We start from the raw sequence: 8,105 nt of genomic DNA on the forward strand, positions 1-8,105 counted from the left end.
TGCTGAGGCTTAACTAGACATACCCAGGGAACATTAGGAAGGAACCTGACCAGAAGTCAGCTCACTCCCCTGCCTGCCTAAGCTGGTGGCTCTGGTTGGTAAAGCTGTGCTTTGAACGAACCTGGAAGAGGCACTTGGCAGCTTTTAGGACCTCTTGCTCTGCAGGCAGTGACTGGGGCATTCTTCTGCCAGCCGATACAGGTTACAAAGTACAAAAAGACTGAGGAGAGTAGATGGAGGCATACTAGACATGCCCAGAGGCTCATAGAAAGACACCTGAAAAGCAATTGGCTCCCAGCCCTTCCTGATTATGCTGGTGGCTCTGGCTGGCAAATCCTTACCCAGGATCCTGATTTGAGCAGGGATAGAGGGGAAATTTGGCAGCTCTTAGAGCCTCTTGCTCTCCAGGCAGTGGCTGGGGCAACTTCACAGCTGGGTCCCAGGCTGCTGGTTCAGGAGGGAGAGATTTGGGGAGGCACTCAGGGAAAATGGACTCTCCTATTGTCGGAGCCTGCAAATGCTAACAAGCCCCAACTACCAATGGGACGGTGGCCTAATGTATGTCATCACCATAGCAACACATCAACTGCAAATCTCTGCCTGAGTGCCACAGGGGCAGAACCTGGGGTATAGCACCACCAGCCAAAAAGAGAAGAAAAAAAAAGATAACCTCTCAAAACCAGAAAACATCCAGTCTTTATAATTTTACCCATTTTTTTCCTCTTTCATTTTCTCTTTTTTTTTTCTTCCACCTTGGACATTTTATTCTCTTTCCATTTTATTATTCTCTTTTCATTTTGAACTTTATTACCCATAGGTGTTAGTTTCCATTTTTATTTTTTCTTTTCTCTTTTTCTCTTTTCTCTTTCACTTTTCCTCTCATTTGATCCTCACTAGCATATTATTTTACTCTGGATTCAAATTTTTTGTGGCATTTTGTATGCTTTTTACTTCACTTTTCACCTCATTAGCATTTCCCCCAACTCCGGATCTCCACTCCATATAGTTTTTGTTCCACTTAATACATTAGAAGTTCATTTTTCAATGTATTTTTTTCTCTTTTTCTTTTTTCTTCTTTTCTTTTTCACTATTTCTCTCATTCGAGCATCATTTACAAATTATTTTACTATTAATCCAAATTTTTTTCTTGTAGTATTTTGTGGGTTTTACCTCGTTTTTTACCTCTGTCACTTCCCCCCAAGTCAGGCCCTCCATTTTATGTAGCTTTTGTTCCACTTAATACAATAGAATTTTCAGTTTTTCACTATATTTTCTCAAAAAAAAATTTTTTATATCAACTCTTATCAGCATTATTAACAATACCACTCTCAAATGCCATTAAAGAAAAAGAAATCGAATATCATGGATAAAAAGACAGAGCTGTAGCATAGATAGATGAGGAAAAGCTATAGAAAAAAACTTTAATAGCTTGGAAATCTTGGAGTTAAATGACAGAGAATTTAAAATTTATGTCCCCAAAATACTCAGGGTTATACAAGAAAGCACAAAAAGGCAATTTAGGGAGCTTAAAAAACAATTAAATGAACAGAAAGAATAGATCACCAAGGAAATTGAAACTATAAAAACAAATCAAACAGAGATGAAAAACTTAATTCATGAACTGAAAAATGAGATAACAAGCTTAGCTAATATAACAGGCCAGATAGAGGGGAGAATTAGTGACATAGAAGACAGGCAACTAGAGACACTAGAGAGAGAAGAGGAGGGAGACTCATGAATTTAAAAAAAATGAGAAAGCCCTACAGGAATTGTCTATCAGAAAGAGCAACATAAGAATAATGGGTATATCAGAAGGAGAAGAGAGAGAAAATGAAATGGAGAACATATTCAAACAAATAATAAAAAAGAACTTCCCAAGCCTGGGGAAAGAACTAAAGCCTCAAATTCAAGAAGCAAACAGAACACCAAGTTATCTTAACCATAACAAACCTACTCCAAGGCACATCATAATGAAACTGGCAAACCAATGACAAAGAAAAAATTTTAAGGCAGCCAGGGAAAAGAAGAATACAACATATATATATAAAGGAAGGCCCATTAGATTATCATCAGATTTCTCAGCAGAAACTCTAAAAGCTAGAAGAGAGTGGACCCCAATATTTAAAGTTCTGAAAGAGAGGAACTTCCAGCCAAGAATACTATACCCATCAAAGTTATCCTTCAAGTATGAAGGAGAAATAAAACATTCACAGATACAGAAAAGATGAGGGAATTTATCACCAGAAAATCTCCACTTCAGGAAATACTAAAGGGGGTTTTCCAACCAGATACAAAGAACAAAACAAAACTACAAGTAAAAGCTCCATCAAGATCACAATAAAAACAATATTAATCTGTGACAACAAAAACAAAAAAAGGGGAGAGGACAAAGATTAACAGTAGGAAAGGAAAATGGAGTGCAGAAACACTCATGAGATAATGTACTACAATGAACATGATATGTATGCTTTCCACTACTTAATGGTAACCACCCCTGAAAAAACCACCACAGAAGCATGTGGCTTAAAAACAGTAACAGAGAAAAGAAGTATGGATTACAACCAAACAAATACAAATGATAGAAAAACAAAAGAGAAGAACCAAACAAGATACAAAACAATATAAAAATGGCAATAGGAAATCCTCAAGTGTCAACAATTACAGTAAATGTAAATAGATTTGAACTTACCAATAAAAAGATAGAGTAGCAGAATGGATTAAAAAAATCCAACTGTATGCTGCCAGAAGAAACATCTAAGCTACATGGATAAAAACAAATTCAAAGTGAAAGGCTAGAAAACAATACTCCAAGCAAATAACATCCAAAAAAAAAGCAGGTGTAGTAATACTCAAATCTAACAATGCTGACTACAAGACAGCAAAAGTAATCAGAGACAAAAATGGTCATTTCATAATGATAAAGGGGACATTGAACCAAGAAGACATAACACTTCTTAATATATATGCACCAAACCAAGGAGCACCAAAATATATAAGACAGCTACTGACTGATCAAATAACAAAAAACGGACAAAAATACAATCATACTTGGAGACCTCAATACACCACTGACGGCTCTAGATCACTTTTTTAATCTCTTTATTAAAACTAGTAATTAAAACCTTAGAAAAAAATTAAGTACTTTATTATTAAACCAAGAAAAAATTAAGTACTTTATTATTAAACCAGAAACATTCAAGATCTATCTAAAAAAAAGAGTAAAGATAAAGCAACCATAGACACATGCTCTTTAAGTAGTACAGGTACCTTAGACAATACTGTAACACTTAGAGGAGGAGTTCCACATCAACAGTGTTTCTGACAGAGGCAAAACTGAGCACCATAGTACACAAATAGACCATGCTTGATTGAGGAAAACAGAAGTTCACTAACAATGCACACTGTATTTGAGAAGTCCTTAAGCCTCATCCTCGCCCCCCTCCTCCTCCCCCTCCTCCTCCTCGAACTCCCCCTGTTCATAAGCGGTGGCGTCCTGATACTGCTGGTACTCGGACACCAGGTCATTCATGTTGCTCTCGGCCTCAGTAAACTCCATCTCGTCCATGCCCTCGCCCGTGTACCAGTGCAGGAAGGCCTTGCGCCGGAACATGGCTGTGAACTGCTCCGAGATGCGCTTAAACAGCTCCTGGATGGCCGTGCTGTTGCCAATGAAGGTGGCTGACATCTTGAGGCCCCGAGGCGGGATGTCACAAACAGCCGTCTTCACGTTGTTGGGGAGCCAGTCCACGAAGTAGCTGCTGTTCTTGTTCTGCACATTGAGCATTTGCTCATCTACCTCCTTCATGGACATGCGGCCCCGGAAGATAGCAGCCACTGTCAGATAGCGGCCATGGCGGGGGTCACAGGCGGCCATCATGTTCTTGGAGTCAAACATCTGCTGAGTGAGCTCGGGCACCGTGAGGGCCCGGTACTGCTGGCTGCCCCGGCTGGTCAGGGGCGCAAAGCCTGGTATGAAGAAGTGCAGGCGTGGGAAGGGCACCATGTTCACTGCCAGCTTGCGCAGGTCTGCGTTCAGCTGGCCCGGGAAGCGCAGGCAGGTGGTAACCCCGCTCATGGTGGCCGACACCAGGTGGTTGAGGTCTCCATACGTGGGGGTGCTCAGTTTCAGGGTGCGGAAGCAGATGTCATACAGGGCCTCATTGTCAATGGAAAAGGTTTCATCTGTGTTCTCTACTAGTTGGTGGATGGAGAGGGTGGCGTTGTAGGGCTCAACCACTGTGTCAGACACCTTGGGTGAGGGCATCACGCTGAAGGTGTTCATGATGCGGTCTGGGTACTCCTCCCGGATCTTGCTGATGAGCAGCGTGCCCATCCCTGACCCAGTGCCACCACCCAGCGAGTGGGTCAGCTGGAAGCCCTGCAGACAGTCACAACTTTCTGACTCCTTCCTCACCACATCCAGAATTGATTCGATCAGTTCAGCACCCTCTGTGTAGTGGCCCTTGGCCCAATTGTTCCCGGCCCCGCTCTGGCCAAACACAAAGTTGTCCGGCCTGAAGATCTGGCCGAATGGTCCAGACCTGACCGAGTCCATTGTGCCCGGCTCCAGATCCACCAGGATGGCCCGAGGTATGTACTTTTTACCAGCAGCTTCATTGTAGTACACATTGATTCTCTCCAGCTGCAAGTCACTGTCTCCATGGTAAATACCAGCGGGGTCAATCCCATGCTCATCACTGATGACCTCCCAAAACTTGGCACCGATCTGGTTGCCGCACTGGCCTGCCTGGATGTGCACGATCTCACGCATGGTACAGGCTGTGGAGCAGGTTGAGATGTTGGTCCTGGCAACTGTGAGCGTAGAGTAAACTGCAAATGCCGGAGCGAAAAGACCTCCAAACAGAAAATCAATAAATAATTATTGGCCTTAAATGAAACAGTAGAACAATTGGATATGATAGACATCTACAGGACATTTCATCTCAAAGTGCCTGAGTATACATTTTTCTCTAGTGTCCATGGAACATTCTCAAGAATTGACCATATCCTGGGCCACAAAAATAACATCAACAAATTCAGAAAGACTGAAATTATATCAAGCATATTCTCTGATCATAAAGCCTTGAAACTAGAATTCAACTGCAAAAAAGAGGTAAACAAACCCACAAAAATGTGGAAACTAAACAAGATACTTTTAAAAAATGAGTGGGTCAAAGAATAAAAGCAGAGATCAAAAGATACATAGACAAATGATGATAACAATACGACATATCAGAATCTCTGGGATGCAGAAAAAGCAGTAATAAGAGGGAAATTCATATTACTACAGGTCTATATGAACAAACAAGAGAAAGCCCAAGTAAACCACTTAAATTCACAACTTAAGGAACTAGAAAAAGAAGAACAAAGGCAACACCAATCCAGCAGAAGAATGGAAATAATAAAAAATCAGAGCAGAAATAAACAATATAGAGAACAGAAAAACTATAGAAAAAAATAAAACAAGGAGCTGGTTCTTTGAAAAGATCAACAAAATTGACAAACCCTTGGTAAGACTCACTAAGGAAAAAAGAGAAAGGACTCATATAAACAAAATCCAAAATGAAAGAGGAGAAATTACCACAGATATCATAGATATACAAAGAATTATTGTAGAATACTATGAAAAACTATATGCCACAAAATTTAACAATCTAGAAGAAATGGATAAATTCTTAAAATACAATCTTCTTGACTGAGTCATGAAGAAGCAGAAAGCCTAAACAGACCCATAAGCAGAGAGGAAATAGAAACAACTATCAAAAACCTCCCCCCCCCAAAAAAAATTCAGGGCCAGACGGCTATACTAGTGAATTCTATCAAACATTCAAAAAAGACTGGGTTCCTATTCTGTTCAAAGTCTTCAAAAAAATTGACAAAAAAGCAATACTTCCAAATACATTTTATGAAGCCAACATAACCCTCATATCAAAACCTGGCAAGGACAACTCAAAAGAAAAAACTACAGACCAATATCTCTAATGAATACAGATGCTAAAATACTAAACAAAATACTAGCAAATCAAATACAACAATGCATTAAAAAAATAATTCATCATGATCAAGTGGGATTCATCCCAGAATTACAAGGATGGTTCAACATATATAAAACAGTTAATGTAATATACCATATCAACAAAACAAAGAAAACCATATGATCCTATCAATAGATACAGAAAAGGCATTCGATAAAATACAAAACCATTTTATGTTTAAAACACTCAAATGGGTATATAAGAAAAATATCTTAACATAATAAAGGCCATTTATAATAAACCATCAGCTAACATCATATTAAATGGCATAAAACTGAGGACTTTTCCCCTAAAATCAGGAACAAGACAAGGTTGTCCACTCTCTCCATTCTTATTAAACGTAGGGCTGGAAGTTCTAACCAGAGCTATCAGACAAGAGAAAGAAATAAGAGGCATTCAAATTGGGAAAGAAGAAGTAAAGGTTTCACTTTTTGCAAATGAAATGATCCTATAAATCAAAAACCCCAAAGACTCCACAAAAAGACTACTAGAAACAATGAACTAATACAGTAAGGTCACAGGATACAAAATTAATATATAAATCCATTGCCTTCCTATACGCCAACAATGAAACATCAGAAAACAAACTCAAAAAAATAAGCCCCTTCATGATTGCAACAACAACAACAACAACAAAAATACCTAGGAATAAACATAACAAAGATTGTAAAGGACCTATAAAATGAAAACTACAAAGCATTGTTAAGGGAAATTGAAAAAGATACAATGAAATGGAAAAATATTCCTTGTTCTTGGATAGAAAGAATAAATATAGTCAAAATGATTATATTACCCAAAACGATATACAAATTTAATGCAATTCCCATCAAAATCCCAATATCTTTTTTTGAAGAAATGGAACAAAATATCATCAGGTTTATATTGAACTATAAAAAATCGTGAATAGCTAAAGCAATTCTAAGGAAAAAGAACGAAACTGGGGGCATTACAATACCTGTCTTCAAATTATATTACAGAACCACGACAATCAAAACAGCATGGTATTGGCAGAAAACAGACACAGACCAATGGAACATAATTGGAAACCCAGAAATAACACCACATATATGATATATGGTCAAATCATTTTTGTTAAAGGGGCCAACAACACACAATGGAGAAAAGAAATCTTCTTCAACAAATAATGCTGGGAAAACTGGAGAGCCACATGCAAAAGAATGAAACTCAACTACAGTTTGTCCCCTTGTACTAAAATTAATTCAAAATGGATCAAAGACCTAAATATAAGACCTGAAACAACAAAATACACAGAAGAAAATATAGGTACTAAACTCATGGACCTTGGTTATAAAGAGCACTTTATGAATTTGACCCCAAAGGCAAGGGAAGTGAAGGCAAAGATAAATGAATGGGACCACATCAGACTAAGAAGCTTTTGCACAGCAAAAGAAACTGACAACCAAACAAACAGACAGCCAACTTAATGGGAGATGGTATTTTCAAACAACAGCTCAGATAAGGGCCTAATATCCAAAATATACAAAGAACTCATAAAACTCAACAACAAACAAACAATCCAATAAAAAACGGGAAGAGGACATGAACAGACACTTCTCTCAGGAAGAAACACAAATGGCCAACAGATATATGAAAAGATGCTCATCTTCATTAGCTATTAGAGAAATGCAAATCAAAACTACAATGAGATGCCACCTCACACCTGTTAGATTAGCTATCATCAACAAGACAGGTAATAACAAGTGTTGGAGAGGCTGTGGAAAAAAGGAACCCTCATCCACTGTTGGTGGGAAAGTAAACTATGGAAGAAAGTATGGTGGTTCCTCAAAAAATTAAAAATAGAACTACCATATGACCCAGCAATTCCTCTATTGGGTATATACCCCCAAGACTCAAAAACACTGGTACTGAAAGACACATGCAGCCCCATGTTCATTGCAGCATTGTTCACAGTGGCCAAGACATGGAAACAACCAAAAAGCCCTTCAATAGACGATTGGATAAAGAAGATGTGGTACATATACACTATGGAATTCTACTCAGCCATAAGAAATGATGACATTGGATCATTTACAACAACATGGATGGATC

The 8,105-nt window shown here is 38.6% G+C and overlaps 1 pseudogene; it reads right to left on the reverse strand.

Moving 5' to 3' along the window:
- Window positions 1-3,418: 3,418 nt before the first annotated feature.
- LOC136383953 (tubulin beta-2A chain pseudogene) lies at window positions 3,419-4,820 on the reverse strand (annotated as a pseudogene).
- Window positions 4,821-8,105: the final 3,285 nt, after the last annotated feature.

The sequence above is a fragment of the Saccopteryx leptura genome, chromosome 12 (assembly GCF_036850995.1).
Source record: "Saccopteryx leptura isolate mSacLep1 chromosome 12, mSacLep1_pri_phased_curated, whole genome shotgun sequence".
Taxonomy (NCBI): Eukaryota; Metazoa; Chordata; class Mammalia; order Chiroptera; family Emballonuridae; genus Saccopteryx; species Saccopteryx leptura.